Source organism: Cygnus atratus, chromosome 1 (assembly GCF_013377495.2).
Source record: "Cygnus atratus isolate AKBS03 ecotype Queensland, Australia chromosome 1, CAtr_DNAZoo_HiC_assembly, whole genome shotgun sequence".
Taxonomy (NCBI): Eukaryota; Metazoa; Chordata; class Aves; order Anseriformes; family Anatidae; genus Cygnus; species Cygnus atratus.
Window position 1 is genome coordinate 6383754 of NC_066362.1, and position 13908 is coordinate 6397661.

General features: G+C 39.5%; 1 protein-coding gene and 1 long non-coding RNA gene across 2 annotated transcripts in view; both read right to left on the minus strand.

Annotated features, from left to right (window-relative positions):
- Positions 1 to 13908, minus strand: part of USP6NL (USP6 N-terminal like) — a 117933-nt gene that overhangs the window by 93168 nt on the left and 10857 nt on the right. The window lies entirely within an intron of this gene.
- On the minus strand, positions 5418 to 11426 carry LOC118249415 (uncharacterized). The gene is made up of 3 exons (XR_004779047.2): positions 11366 to 11426; positions 10612 to 10704; positions 5418 to 6344 (listed from the first exon to the last, which is right to left on the minus strand). It is a non-coding gene; the product is annotated as an uncharacterized LOC118249415 (long non-coding RNA).

Here is a 13908-nt window from a genome sequence, read left to right on the forward strand (position 1 = left end):
AACCAGACAAATTGCAGTATGTACCCCACAACACTTTTAACGCCGTTTGGAAAACGTACAAAGGCACTTCAGAAATCCTTTCCCCCAAGGATTTTACAGGGCTAAGAAAGAAAAGGATCATGAGAAATCGTGTTTTATACGGGTGCATTAAATAACTGTCAGCCCTGAAGAGCCTCTGTGAATGCTTTTGGAAACTGAATTCCTACACCGCATCGTAAGGCCTCATCTGCACAAAGAGAGCAATTTAGAAGGCCAACTGCATTTTCTGAAAACCATAACATCAGAACAAACACAGGCCACAACCAAGGCACAAGATGTATTCTCTGGCCTTTAGACCTTCTGTTCCCATTGCTTAAGTGTTACGAGTTGGGAGGAGAGGTCATCTCTTTCCACTTCCAGCTGCTGATCACACGCATGTCAGATTTAAGATTTGCTGGCGTATTTACCCACACGCATGTTGGTCTGTTGAAACACGTACAGAGCAGGCACAACAAACTGTTTCTCTTCTGGTAGGCTCATTTACATTCTGCCCGTTAATCCACCCCTGCCAGAAGTAATAACATTCCCGAGTTCTATCATGTTTGGCTTGGCAAAACAAAGACAACTAAAATCATTATCTCTGACAAGCCATCCAGTTTCTTTTCCCACCCTGCAAATATGTCCACTCAGTAGGAAGCTTGGAGACTATTACTGTGCAACTAGAATTTAGCTCTTCCCAAGAGAGGGCTCTTCAAGCTATCTGAAATGAAATGCCTAGCTCTTCATGTAGAGAACAATTTCTAACTCCTATACATAAACTTGAATTCCAGGTTTCAGACAAATTACTTTATACATAGAGAGGGAAGGAAAAAAGAATATAAATAGATGTTTCCAGAAAACAAGTATAAATTCAAAACATATATTTAGAAGATGTAATATACAGGGTTGCCTGATAAAGTTTGCTTGTTAATAATACAGACCTCTACATTTCTGCTGTAAGAACTTTCCCACTGTTATATTTCCATGATGTGTTCGGTCTTAATTTAGCTGGGTTATCGACCAACTTGTCTTCAAGTTAAAGATATAAACTCAAAGGAATATCATTGCTTACAGCTAAGTTACATTGTAAATGTACTCGGAGAAGCTGACCAAACTTATGGTTTGCATAAGCATATAACTATCTTTACAGCACTAGGATTTTTGGGGGTCTTTGACAGACATATATTAAAGACAAAAAAGAAGAAATGAAGGGGAACACTTTACAATAAAATCCTCGGTAATAACTGAATAAACGTTTAACCAACTAACACATGAGCATACCTTACAGATCCTGAAGGTGATTTATAACTGAACTAGATTAATCTACAGCAAGGTTCCGAGGTGTTGGAGAAGCAAGAGAACGGTGGGCTGACAAAGAGCAACAGTAGAGAAGAGGGAATGTAGCAAGAGAGAAGGGAATAGAAGGTATGTTTTCTGCTTGCTTTCATGTCACCATTATTTTCACAATTCAGGAAGTGAGCGACATCAATAGTAAAAAGAGAAATCAGAGCTACTGCAGTGCTGCATTTAACACCCAGAGAAGGATTACAGCTGTTCCCTATTGGGAAAACAGAAGTTGCTCCATTTTCGTCAAAACTATTTACTCTCCCAGATGATTAACCGGGTAAGGTTTCTTAGATGATTTTCAGGTTTGTTGGACTATTACAGAAATACAAAACTAGTGCCTACAAAGGTCTGCAGAACAGTCATGAGAAAGGCTCTTATCCCATGGTCTCTCTCCTGAAGGGAGGTTCACAAGCACTTCAGGACTAGAAATCATTTCCATATACACCTGCCTCCCTCAGCATGAAATAATCTGAAAGGAGTAGGAAACACAGTAGTTTCCTTCTTGTCGTATTTGAAAAATTGTAATTTATAACAAGAAAAAAAAAAAAGCTTTAAAATGAACTTAGGAAACTGTAATCAAGTTTACTAAACATCCTGTTTGCAAGAAGAGACAGATAGGCAAGATAAACCAAAACGAAACAAACAAAACCAAGTGTCAGAATCTTAGTGTTAGAATTTAAGCAGACTCTGTTTGAGGAAGAAAAGTGAAGTTACATACTCAGTGCGTATCGTGTGAATTTCCGCTAATCACCTGCATTTTCAACAGCTAGTTAGCTCAGGAATATGGGCTTGTTAGCGTTCTTGCATTCTGCCTTTCTTCCTTAACTTCAAAACTTTAGGAAATAAAGGAATCACACACGTTATAACCCTGACAAAATACACTGGTATGAGAAGGAGCAGTTAACCAGGACTGGATTCTAAGGATCACCACGTGTACCCCTTCACCTCTCCTAACTATAAAGGAAAGAATGATCTGCATCCTGATTAGTTGGCTGCCATCACTCAAAATAAGAAATGCTTCTATTAACATAACTATAGTTAGCTGGTTCTTGAAAGGAGTTTTTTTTCATAAAGCATACTGCCAGGAGCTAACATGTTCACAGCACAAAGGATGCTGCAAAATCATGGCTCAGTGGATATTTGTCAAACAACACCGGGGGGGGGGGGGGGATCAGAATTTAAGTTTAAGCAAAACTTAACTTTTTCCCCCCTTCACTCTTTTTATAATCTGGAGCTGTTATAAAGCCTAGACAGAAACAAAAAAGAAAAACACACATCGTGAACCCTCAGGGTAATCCCAGACAGCACTGCAGCTAAACTACCCCAAAACACACCCATTTGTTGTGGCCTCATTTGCAAAAAGGAAGATGTACAGGCTACTTAAGAAAAGCAACACCAACACCCACCACTAAAATGGCTTGAGGGAATTCGTTCATATGAACAGTAGGCCTGTACGCATTTTTATTTGAGATGCAAAGTTATCTTGCCCATTCTTTTTCCATTTCACATCAGTCTGACCTGGCTACAATTCCGTTTACATGCCACATCTCCACAGAAAGCTATGAAGTTCTGTCTTCGTAATCCTACCTTATGTTCCCAATGGAGTACACCAGAATTATCCATGTCTTTTTCCGTATCTGCTAGCCTCTAAACATGGTTAAGATACCTAAGGGCTGACAAACCCAAAGAAACAGACGGTTCATAATGCAATGGGCAGAGAGAAAATCGGGGGAAGCAGCCACGGCAAGGTATCAGCCTGAGATCCAGTCCTGTCGCTACCTGTTTCAACAAATACAGAATCAAGCTTTAAGTCTCGCCATCGTCATCTAGAAATCAGATTATTGTATACATTTAAGATTTCATCTGATATCTCTTTAGTTCTGCAAAAAAAACCCAAAGCCTGATGTTATAGACAGTAGATGGGGATTTACAAGAGTCAAGGTCCATTTGCCTTTCGAACCCCTCTTTCTACATCTGTAAACAAAAAAAAAGAGCTTAAACACTTCAGAGTCAGTAGGCCTATTCATAACAAGGGCTATAAAAAGCCAAGTACGAGCAACAGCGAAGGCAGCTGTTCTTAATGACCAATTTGAATGTTTGCTTTCGAAGCTGCAGTTTCAGAAGCCACACATGGCAGAACTGCTTCATCTTCCCTCCTATCTTAACAAAACAGCTTGGAAAATGAAGCAGGCTTTCTTACAGGGAGCAAGAAAAATTTTATAAGCAGGGAAAAAGTTTCTCAACATTAGAGTAGCTTAAAAGGATTAAGGAAATATAAGTAAGGTAGTTGGAAAAAGATTCTTTAAATACTAGAGAAAAGGAAAAACGTGTTCTAAAAATATTTGCATGGCAATTGCCCAGTACATAGTTTCTTGAGAAAAGTAAGAAAATCAGGTACAACCTACCCAGGAGCTAAGTCCCAGCAACACCTCAAATATCAATAGAAACGTTTTGGTTTTACAATACTCCTCTCTGACTTTCCCCGTCACAATTGGTCTTCAAATGAATATCTCAAAATAAATAAGCATTGAGCTCTAAGACAGGCAATACATCATGATACAAATTACTCCGAAAGCAGCTGTAAAGCAGGCTATCCATCCTTTCTCACTAATATTTTGAATTAATTTTCCAATCCATAAACTGAAGCCTAGAGTTTTCATTTGTTAGGTATTCAATAGTCTGGTCCAGGTGGAAGAGGAGAATTCTGGAGTTCCACGTCAATAACCAACCCCCACCCCCAACAAATCTCTGAATCTTCATTATTTTCTAAAGACTATTCTTGGGCAGTAATAAAGGGAACCATGGAAAGGGAAGCAAAGAAAACCGAATGTTCTCAAGAAATCATTTCTGGCATTCCAGTAGCCCTTCCTGGGAAACTGTTTGCAAGAGTGACAGAAACCCTGCTTGTTATTCAAGGCGTTCATTTTTTGAAGATGACAGCTTTTGGCTATGCATTTGGCATAAAATTAAATAAAATATGCTCACGGTCTTCTGAAAGATAGAATCACCTAGGCTGGAAAAGACCTTTTACATCACCAGTCCAACTGTCAACCTGACCTACTGAGTCCCACCACTAAACCACCTCCCTTACTGCCACATCCACACGTGGGATCCCACACCCCCAAGGGATTTCGACTTCACCGCTTCCCTAGGCGGGCCATTCCAGTACTCGACCACCCTCTCCATGAAGAAATTCTTCCTGGCATCCAATCTAAAACTCCCCTGGCACAACTTTAGGCCATTTCCTTGTGTCTTATCACTTGTCACCTGAGAAAAGAGACCAACACCTCCTCGCTGCAACCTCCTTTCAGGCAGCTGTAGAGAGCGGTGAGGTCTCCCCTCAGCCTCCTCTTCTCCAGTCCAAACAGCCCCAATCCCCCCACTCGCTCCTCATATCTCATTTTCTTGTCCCTTCACCAGCTTTGTTGCTCTTCTCTCCACATCCTTGTTGTGGCAAGGGGCCCAAACCTGAACACAAGTGGGAACCCTTGAGGTGCACAAGGGGACGATCGCTTCCCTGGTCCTGTTGACCAGCGCCCCCAGGTCCTTTCCTGCCGGGCAGCTTTCCAGCCTCTCTTCCCCCAGCCTGCACCGCTGCCTGGGGGTGCTGTGCCCCAAGCGCAGCACCCAGCACTCGGCCTTGCTGAATGTCCTGTGGTTGGACCCAGCCCGTCGATCCAGCCTATCCAGATCCCTCCGCAAAGCCTTCCCACCCTCAAGCAGATCAATGTTCCTGCCTAGCAGATCAACAATTCTGCCTCATTTGGTATGATTCTGCAGTCATTAACTGCTTAATTCAATGGAATTTGCGTTCGCTTACATTTTTTTTTTCCCTTTTTTGGCAGTTCTGCCCCCATTTTCAAAGCATGAAAGCATGGCTACAGTTTTTAAACAAACTGATGTAGATGTATGATCCTCTTTTACAAGAAGTCATCTTGGGAGCAGAAAAAAGCTTGGTCTAGATAGAGGCTGGAGAAGTAATAAATAATTGTAACAGTAAGCTGTAAGTGCATTCTGATTAACGAAGAGGCATTTGTTCACATCTTTTATGTCTTTTTCTTTCTACTTAAATATACAAGCAAACTGTTCATTACATTCAGAACTTTATTAAAGGGTCCAAGAAATTAATTCCACCTATTCCAGGCAAATATAAGTATATATACCTATATCAAACCCCGCAAAAAATAAAAAATTAATGAGAGTTAAGGAGGAGGAAGAAGTGTAAGCTAAGTTCAGCAGCCCTTATTGCACAGTTTGAAGTTTTAAGGAAAGAAACACGTTGCAAAATCCTGCAACTGCACAATACCCTTACTGTTCTCCCTGTTACTCAATTCGTGTTCCTTTTACCCCGTAGCTCTTGCTACAACACATTCTGCAAGTGGATCTAGACGGTATCAGGACAGACTGCGACTTTGCCAGAGCCACAATGGAGAGAAGGGCACTGCCTGCGTAGATCACTTTTAGCATCACCCTGGCAAACAGACACCAGACACTAATGGAGAACAGCATCAGACCTTTGTGTTCAAGTATCTCTCAATGGACCATTCCAAAAAATATGAAAGCAGGTATATTCTATTTTTTCCTCCTGACAGATGTGTTTTACACCTATCACCTCTACCAGCAAAATAAGGACACTGCTTAGTCTCCGATCGTGTATTTCCCATAAAAACCCTACTGTCAGATCTAGACATACACGTGTTTAAGTACTTTCAACATCTTTATTGAACTAAGCTACACAGTTCAGCAAGAGTTTAATTCAAAAGCTGTTACATTTTTAACTTGTTAAAAAGGGTAGCGTACATTACAGCGCAGAACTCCTCAGATCCAAAACGAAGCGTTGCAACTACGTGATTAGGACTGTGTTAAGCAAGTAACACAGACGTTATGATGAAGAGCAACCACAGAACCACAGATTCTTATTATGAACCTTCAAAACATTTGTCATATTTCTTTCTCCTCTTCCTCGTGCCCATGTCGTCCTTCAAAAGACAAAAGGCCACTTTGTAAGGTACGGTCGTTGAGTAAATAAAGAAAGCGCCAAAGCAGCAAGTGGTGCTTTTCCCCCAGCAGAAGTTATATCTAAGGAGCTCATTTCAATTATGTGATGAAATATTTTTTAAAATGGAGGAGGAGGAAAAAAAAAGAGTCAGTACAAGCTCTCATCTCAGCAAATGTACACAGTCCATGGAATTTCTCAGTCTCCCTAATACTATAGTCCTAATCTTTATACATTTTTAGCTACATATTTATTTTGTGGACAAAATCCATGCTAGAGCTCTCAAATAGAAATCATACATATGTAAAATTGTAATTACAACAACAGAAATGTTTTAAAAGGATTTTTCCAAACAGAAGATACAGCACTTCCTCAATTTTGCATTTCCTGGATTTGGGTCATAGCTGTAGTATCAACTGACATTTATCTTCAAGCTAAATAATGTTATTGAAATTATTCATCCAAACCTCAGCATATGGAAAGAGGCCACATTAGTCATTAAAAGAGATATTTTTTCATTTTACAATATTAACAATCAAAACGATTACTATCATACTGACTTCAGTATTGACACACGTAATAATTTAATCTGGTAAAAATTAAGGAAATTGAGTGTATGTTTAATTCAAGAGACACCAAAAAATAAAAAACTTTGCTTTTAATTTAAACCCCTTTCCAGTCTCCTGTTGAAAAAGATATGAATGAGATGAATAATCCCATCTCACTGAAGCAAAGAAATCCAACAAGCTCTGTGCATCACTTTGTTAGCAGGATTAAATCCTTACCAACATTTCCATGTTGGTATTTAATCTGAGAAATAAAAAAACGCAGCTGTCTATGGCCACCAGGAAAAATATCAGACCTTACAAGTCCACTGTAAAGATACACAGTATTTTTATTAAGCCTGTATTTGCTTTGTGTAGCAAATATTCTACGGTAGGACTTGCTCTCTGTAATAAACTCAAACTTTTTACAAGTTTTTGACCGCTGTGCAATGAGCTAGTCTAGCAATAACAAAATATCTATTCACACAAATACAGCTGTACTACTGATGAAAATACTGGTGTAAACAGAAACTGAAAGACTTCAGTACTTCAAAAGTAACTGAAGGAAATTATCCTGAAGGTCACACGTATCAGAAACGATCCACCCTCCGTAAGGAAGTGTGTCTGGATCTATTTGTTTACTGTAGCTGTGTGTTAATCTGCCGCCTGCTCTCCTTGTACATTCACTCAGAAAACACGTCTTTAAAATATACTTAACTGATGTATTTAAAAAGCCAGGCTTAGTAATTAGAGTTGAAAATGACAAGTATGTTAACCATGACTACTTAAAGCTAATCCTGGAGTTATGGCTGATATGTATGACAGTGGCCAGCTGTGGCTATCTCTAGGGATCTCCCTGCTTTGCTTCTGTTCTTAGGAGTGGAATTAACTTTGTAGAGCACTCTGAGTAGCATGTTACACTTGCCTTGAATCCCGTCCTATTTCCTGCAATTTACATACATGACAGCTCTTACCAAAGAGTTCCTCTACTCCCCAACAAATGGAAAAACTTGGTGGAAACACCTGAGCTTCTCAGCCACACTGCTAGCAGACAAACTACACCAGTGCTGGGCAGAGGCAGGAAGCAGCAGTGTGAAACAGGCTTCTTAGTTCAGCTTTATTTTAAGACAAGCACGGTCTCCAACTGATGTGCATCTTACCTACCTATTACAAGAGCAAAAGTAGAGGAACGGTACAGGCTGTAGTGCTTCAGTCCCAATTTTAGCAGACTGTAGTACATTCACTCTTCTCCGTGCTCTCTCCGTAGAGAATTTAAACTGATGCCAACAAGTTTCAGCCGAGCATTGCCCACGGGCTGAACGAGGGACAGAACTGCAACACTCTACCCAGTGTTAGCCAGGCACTGTACCTCTGTACCAGGGCTAGAGGTACAGGAAAAGTAGTGCCATCATCCTCCGTTTGCTGTAGACTAGCCTTTAAGCTGCTCCGTTAGGCATGCCTTGGCTTATCATGTAGCAGGATCACTGAGTTGCAAGTATTGTACAAGAACATAAATTAGGAGTTAGTTCTCCAAAATGGATGTTGCACTTTACGACTGATGCAATTTAAAAAAAAAAAGTCTCACAGCGAGTTTCACATAAATATGGTATCTTTTTGTTTATTTTAATGCATGGGGAATAAATAAATCTTGAAACGTCACTAGAAGTGACTCATTAGCCTTTGCTCTAAGAAATATTTTCCTAGCACATAGCTAAAGGGAAATCTGTGGCCGTTTTTGTCACTGTTCCTGGCATAGAAAGGAGCATGGTAGGGGGAGGAAGCACGGGGAGAAATAAAAAGCAGAAGTGACACTTCTCAGCTTGCACCTCATCTTTTAAAGCGAACTATAAACCTAATTTTTCCTCTCTCATCCCCCAATACCAAGCCTTACTTCTTTCAAAAACTTTTATGGTAACTACATTTAAAAAATAAAAAAAAAAAAAGAGATGCTAACAGTTTACCTAGTTTTTACAACCAGATATAGAGAAATATAAAATATAACCTCTCCTACGAATGCAAGGCAGTCAGGGTCTGTGGAGCAGCCTGGCTACAAAGTATGGCTAGAGCAGCCATAGCATAGCATCCCTGATAAGAACAGTGCTGCAGCTGGCAAGCATCACTTCCAAAAAGTAAGTTTGGGTGAGGGCAGGGAAGGAGGGCTATGTCATTAGAGTGTTTGCACAATTCAGAATCAGGAGCGCCACAAAATAGTAGTCCCCATAAAAGGCTGTAAAAAAAAAAAAATTATGCTGCAAAGTAAAGAGAAGGAAAAAGCTTTTTACTGAATGCAGCAAAACACATCCTGGTAAGATTACTGGTTACTCCCCTACATCTCTAAAAATTCTGGGAAGTTAACTCCCGTTCCGAGAAGGAGCTCTGAGTGAGCCTTTCAGCACTCTGCCACGGAATTAGACAGATTTTCAAAGAGCTTTTCAATGGTAAAAGAGAAAGACTGCATTCAAGAATACTCTCACATGGCAAAGCGAAGCGCTTTATTAAAACAAAATGCCCTTTTATATTAATGTTCTATTAGATTAATGACTGCGTTGGCCAAAAGCACTGCAGATTTTGTAGCACGCTGGTATGCTTTCTACCCCAGACAATAATTGATTATGTTATGCAACATAAAATAGGGCCGGGGGAGGGTGATTACTTTAGAAATCTTGAGCAGGATAGGTACAGGTATACCAAGAGCCTTGAAAAAAAATCCACTGCTATCTTGTCAGACTCCCACATAATTTTAAGAATGAAAATCTCTTAATTAGAGTAGGGTTCTTTTGCAACCAGAGATTAAACGAACCTTATAAACAGCTGCTTGATAGGGCATCACCTAAGTGCAGCTGCTTTGTTTACACAAACATTTGCAAATACCCTTTGACTGCTGAAGAGACAACAGATTGGACAGTTTAAGTAAAGAAAAAATCTCGAATTTAAACAAATACAGAGCTACTCGTGGAGCCAGTAACCCTGCTGGGATTACTTCTATTACCTCACTTATGATAACCCCAAGTATTTTCAATCCATGCTACAAATCAAAGTTGTTTCCTATCAGAAAGTGCATAAAGAATGTCAGAGTAGTTTTTCTTGAAATACTGTCGATTTATCTTAAAATAACCGCACGGCCTATAAACCAAGGATGTTTTTCTTTCCTTGAATACAGGAGAAATAGCACAAAATGAGGCAACAGCTCACATTTTTCTCAGCTGTGATAAAGTTACACTACTGAGCAGCAATGGCTTCATTTTTCCAACACGGCAGTGCATATTATTCCACCGATTGCATGGAAAGGGAAAACGCTGTGACTCACAACAGGCAAGGAAAGTCTTTTAAATACCTCTCAGCACTGCTGCTGGAAGAATTCCTTTTCAGCCTGTTTCAAACCCTTCATCTGACTAAGCTGTTCTTTTGCAAATCCTCTAATTCAATAGGAAATTACAACAGTGTGGTGCTTAATACGGGAGCCTCTGCAAAGTCCTCCCTGCAGCAACCAGAACAACGTTGTTCTGTGTCTACACGGTGCCTTGTGCGAGCGGTGGGTGCCTGCCCAGACAGCTCCAGCTCTTGGTTTTCGGCCGTATTTCAGCTGCGAGTTTCTGCATCCTGTCCTCTGGAATGGACTTGACCACCACACTCAACTTATCGCAGGAATGAATAGGATCCGAGAAATATGAATTGCTTACATAGTGGTGGATACTTGATACTCACTCCAGAGAACAAGGTTACAGTGTTCGTTGCTACTCGCTCCTTCTGCTGCAGGAATACCAAAGATCCACAATAAGGGCATCATTGTGCAGTGCTCTGTATAAAGGAGTACAGACATAGGTCCAAAGACTAAGATTCAGATTTAAAAAGGGGAAAAAAGAAGTAACAGAAGAGTATTATCTTGCCAAAGGCATGTACTTCTGTGTACACCAATTTGTCGTAACTCTCAATTCAGTAGTCCTTACTGGCCATCAATGAAAACTGCATGAGACAAATTTAGAAAAAAAAAGACACTCTTCCTTTATATATAGATATAAATAAAGGGAATTGTCTGTGTAATGTGATTTATAAATAGAAAATAATACAAAAGTATATTATATAAAATGTAATGAACATTATTAAATGTTTATATACATACATATTATAATTTGTCATCATGCATAAGTCATCTTTGCCATTATCAGGGTGCACACACAAAAATAGTTACTTTTTTTTAAGTAAATAATTTCTAAATAACCCAACCTTAGTTTTCCTTGCAAACGTGACAAAGAATATACGTGAAGTGAAAGTATCCAAAAAGGGACCAGTAAGTGGGTGTACAATAAGTGGGCTATCTTCACAAGTATTCACAATGGTAACTCTTCTGCCACAGCTCTCCTATCAGTTTAAACTAACAATAGCTTCCTGCTCCTGCCAACATCTTGGTTTACAAACAGAAATTATGTTAGTTTAAACGTAGGTGTTATGTTGCACTTACTAATTTAAACAAACCCCATCGACCATCAACTTAAACCCGCAGGGAGAAAGAGAGAGCCCACCTGAAAGAATATCGAAAGTTGTCTTTATGACAGACATATATAAATAAAATAACTGCTTTTAAACTTTAAGACTTTCAAAAAATATTGGAGATCTATGCAAAGGATTTTACAACAATTAGCTTTACAATATGTTAATTTAAATAAAACAGTAAACACTAAGCAATAACTATTTGTTGACGAGGTCTTATAAAAAGCCAGACTACTGAACTTAAATATACCACCTGGAAGCACAGCTTCTGAATATAAATCTTTTTGTTGTTGTTGTTGTTTTTGGTAGCTGCAACCTCCTGCAAGGCTTAAGAAAAGAAAGTGACTTCACTCCAGTCTACGGAGATTGATGATTTATTTCATTCTGTTAAAAAAAGGGACAGAACAAAAGAACCCCACAAACTCAAAAATGTTTGTCTCCCTATTCCAATCTAAAAATAAAGACTAAGTGCAAGGAAAGCCACAACTTAGCAGTCCTAAATACCCTGAAGTGATCAAAAATAAAAGGAAGGATTACGAAAAAGTTAATCTAAAAAGTCCGTTTAAAGGCAAGCAGATTTCAAAAAAGCTTTTTTTCCGTTTGTGTTCTGATTGTACAGTTATTTAAATCTATCAGCCAAAAAAAGTAACAGGGTCTCAAAAGTTACATAAATCGACCTAACAATGCAACAAGAAATCCATCATCATAAAATGTTAATATTAAGAAAACAAGCAAGTTTTTACTAACACACCTCCGCTTCCTCAGTGTCATGCATCGGTTCTGTGCATGTAAAGTACTGTGGTTTATATTTTATTCTGACTAACAAGCCCTCTGTATTTAGAGGAGAGGTTTAATTACAACATTGGCGAGAAACTGGGTCATCTAGGATCTGATTAGCCCTCTGGAGATGCCTCTCCTCACTCGGTGTTGAGGAAGCCTGAGATGACTCCGTGGTGGAACTGGAGTATTGCTCCACGTTACCACAGTTCCACGCACACAACAAGCAAGGTAGAAACAGGGTTACACTGGAGAGAACCGTCTCACCCCCTGACCTCTTACTCTCACCCCTGTGCTTTGCTCACTTGGCTGCATGAATGGTTTGTACTGCCGCAACTATGTAATAAACAGGTTAGGGAGCCCACCCAATTCAAATCAACCTCATGAATGCTTGTACAACAAGGAAGAATGCAGGAATCGAGACGGGGAAACGGCACCCTCTCTACGGGCTATGGCAACACTGCAAGGGGGTCGTGAAATCTTGAAGCCCCTCAGTTCAGTCCTGGCTCTCTCTCCAAGCCAGACCTTTCAAATGAAATCCAACTTCATCAGAAGTTTTCCTGCAAGTTCACAGAAGTTTCTGTAACTCATTAACCGTTACCTCTAAATCAATTTCGAGTCAGAAAACTCATCTCCGACATGCTTGACGATGGCCTCCCTGAGGACTAGCTGCACAATAAGGAGTACAGCCAGCATACACACAGCATTAGCTACCAGTAATTGAAGAAAATAAAAGTGGAAAATATATAGATAGATAAAACAGAAGAGTATCAGTGAAGCAAAATCAAGAATGGTAAGCATTTCTCCTGACTGCTAGATTCAAGAGCTAGACACCTTCATACACGTGTATTTTTCATGCTTCATCCTCCCACTACACAAAAGACAAGTTACTAAACTACTGCTTCTTCTGATCCAAGAACTCACACATGTCGTTACGGTTATATAAACTGCCAAGTTACCCTGATAGCTTCAAGAAAACGCAGAGGAAATATAAGAAAAATAGCAATGTTATCAGTGAGGTTATTTTTAGGAGTCAGCAACATGCAAGAGATTCCTGGTTCACAAAAGTATCTTGTGAATTTCATTCTCTTGCAGATACCAATATAAAAACCCTGCGATTCAACTGTTTAACTCTTAAAGTATTTTTTAAAGTGTCCCAAGTCTTCAAATTAAGCTTTTTGAAACCTGCGTTATGGCCCTTTATCATTCAGACCTTGAATAGGTTTTTCATAAAGAACTACTACTACAAATTTCAGTGAAGATGACCCAGGAGGCAATAGCTTCTTCGCTATTTCTCAAATGACAGTATTTCTAGAGATTAGGATATAATTCCTCAGTGAAATCAGAACAATTGCTACAGAAAACACTTCACACACTGCATCTTCAAGCTTATATTTTTAAAATGGGTGTTCAGCATACTTGGTTCAAAAAAATAAAACAAAACCTTAGCTTGCAATATAAGAAAATAATCCGACATCCCTTAGCTATTCATTAGAAACATAGTTTAGCTTACTTTCGCATTTTCCTCCTCCAGCAGGCAATTTTGTCCGTGAATCACAAAGTCTTCTCCCTTCTTTCAATCTCGGCTTATTGAAAACACCTGATGACTAAAAAGCCTGGTAAGCTGCATGAATCAACCTTAACATTATTCGCAACAACTTTTCCAGACTACCCAAAACGTGTAACCACCTTATCCTTCAAGATACAGGTCATTGTCTATTTCTCAGCATTTAATCT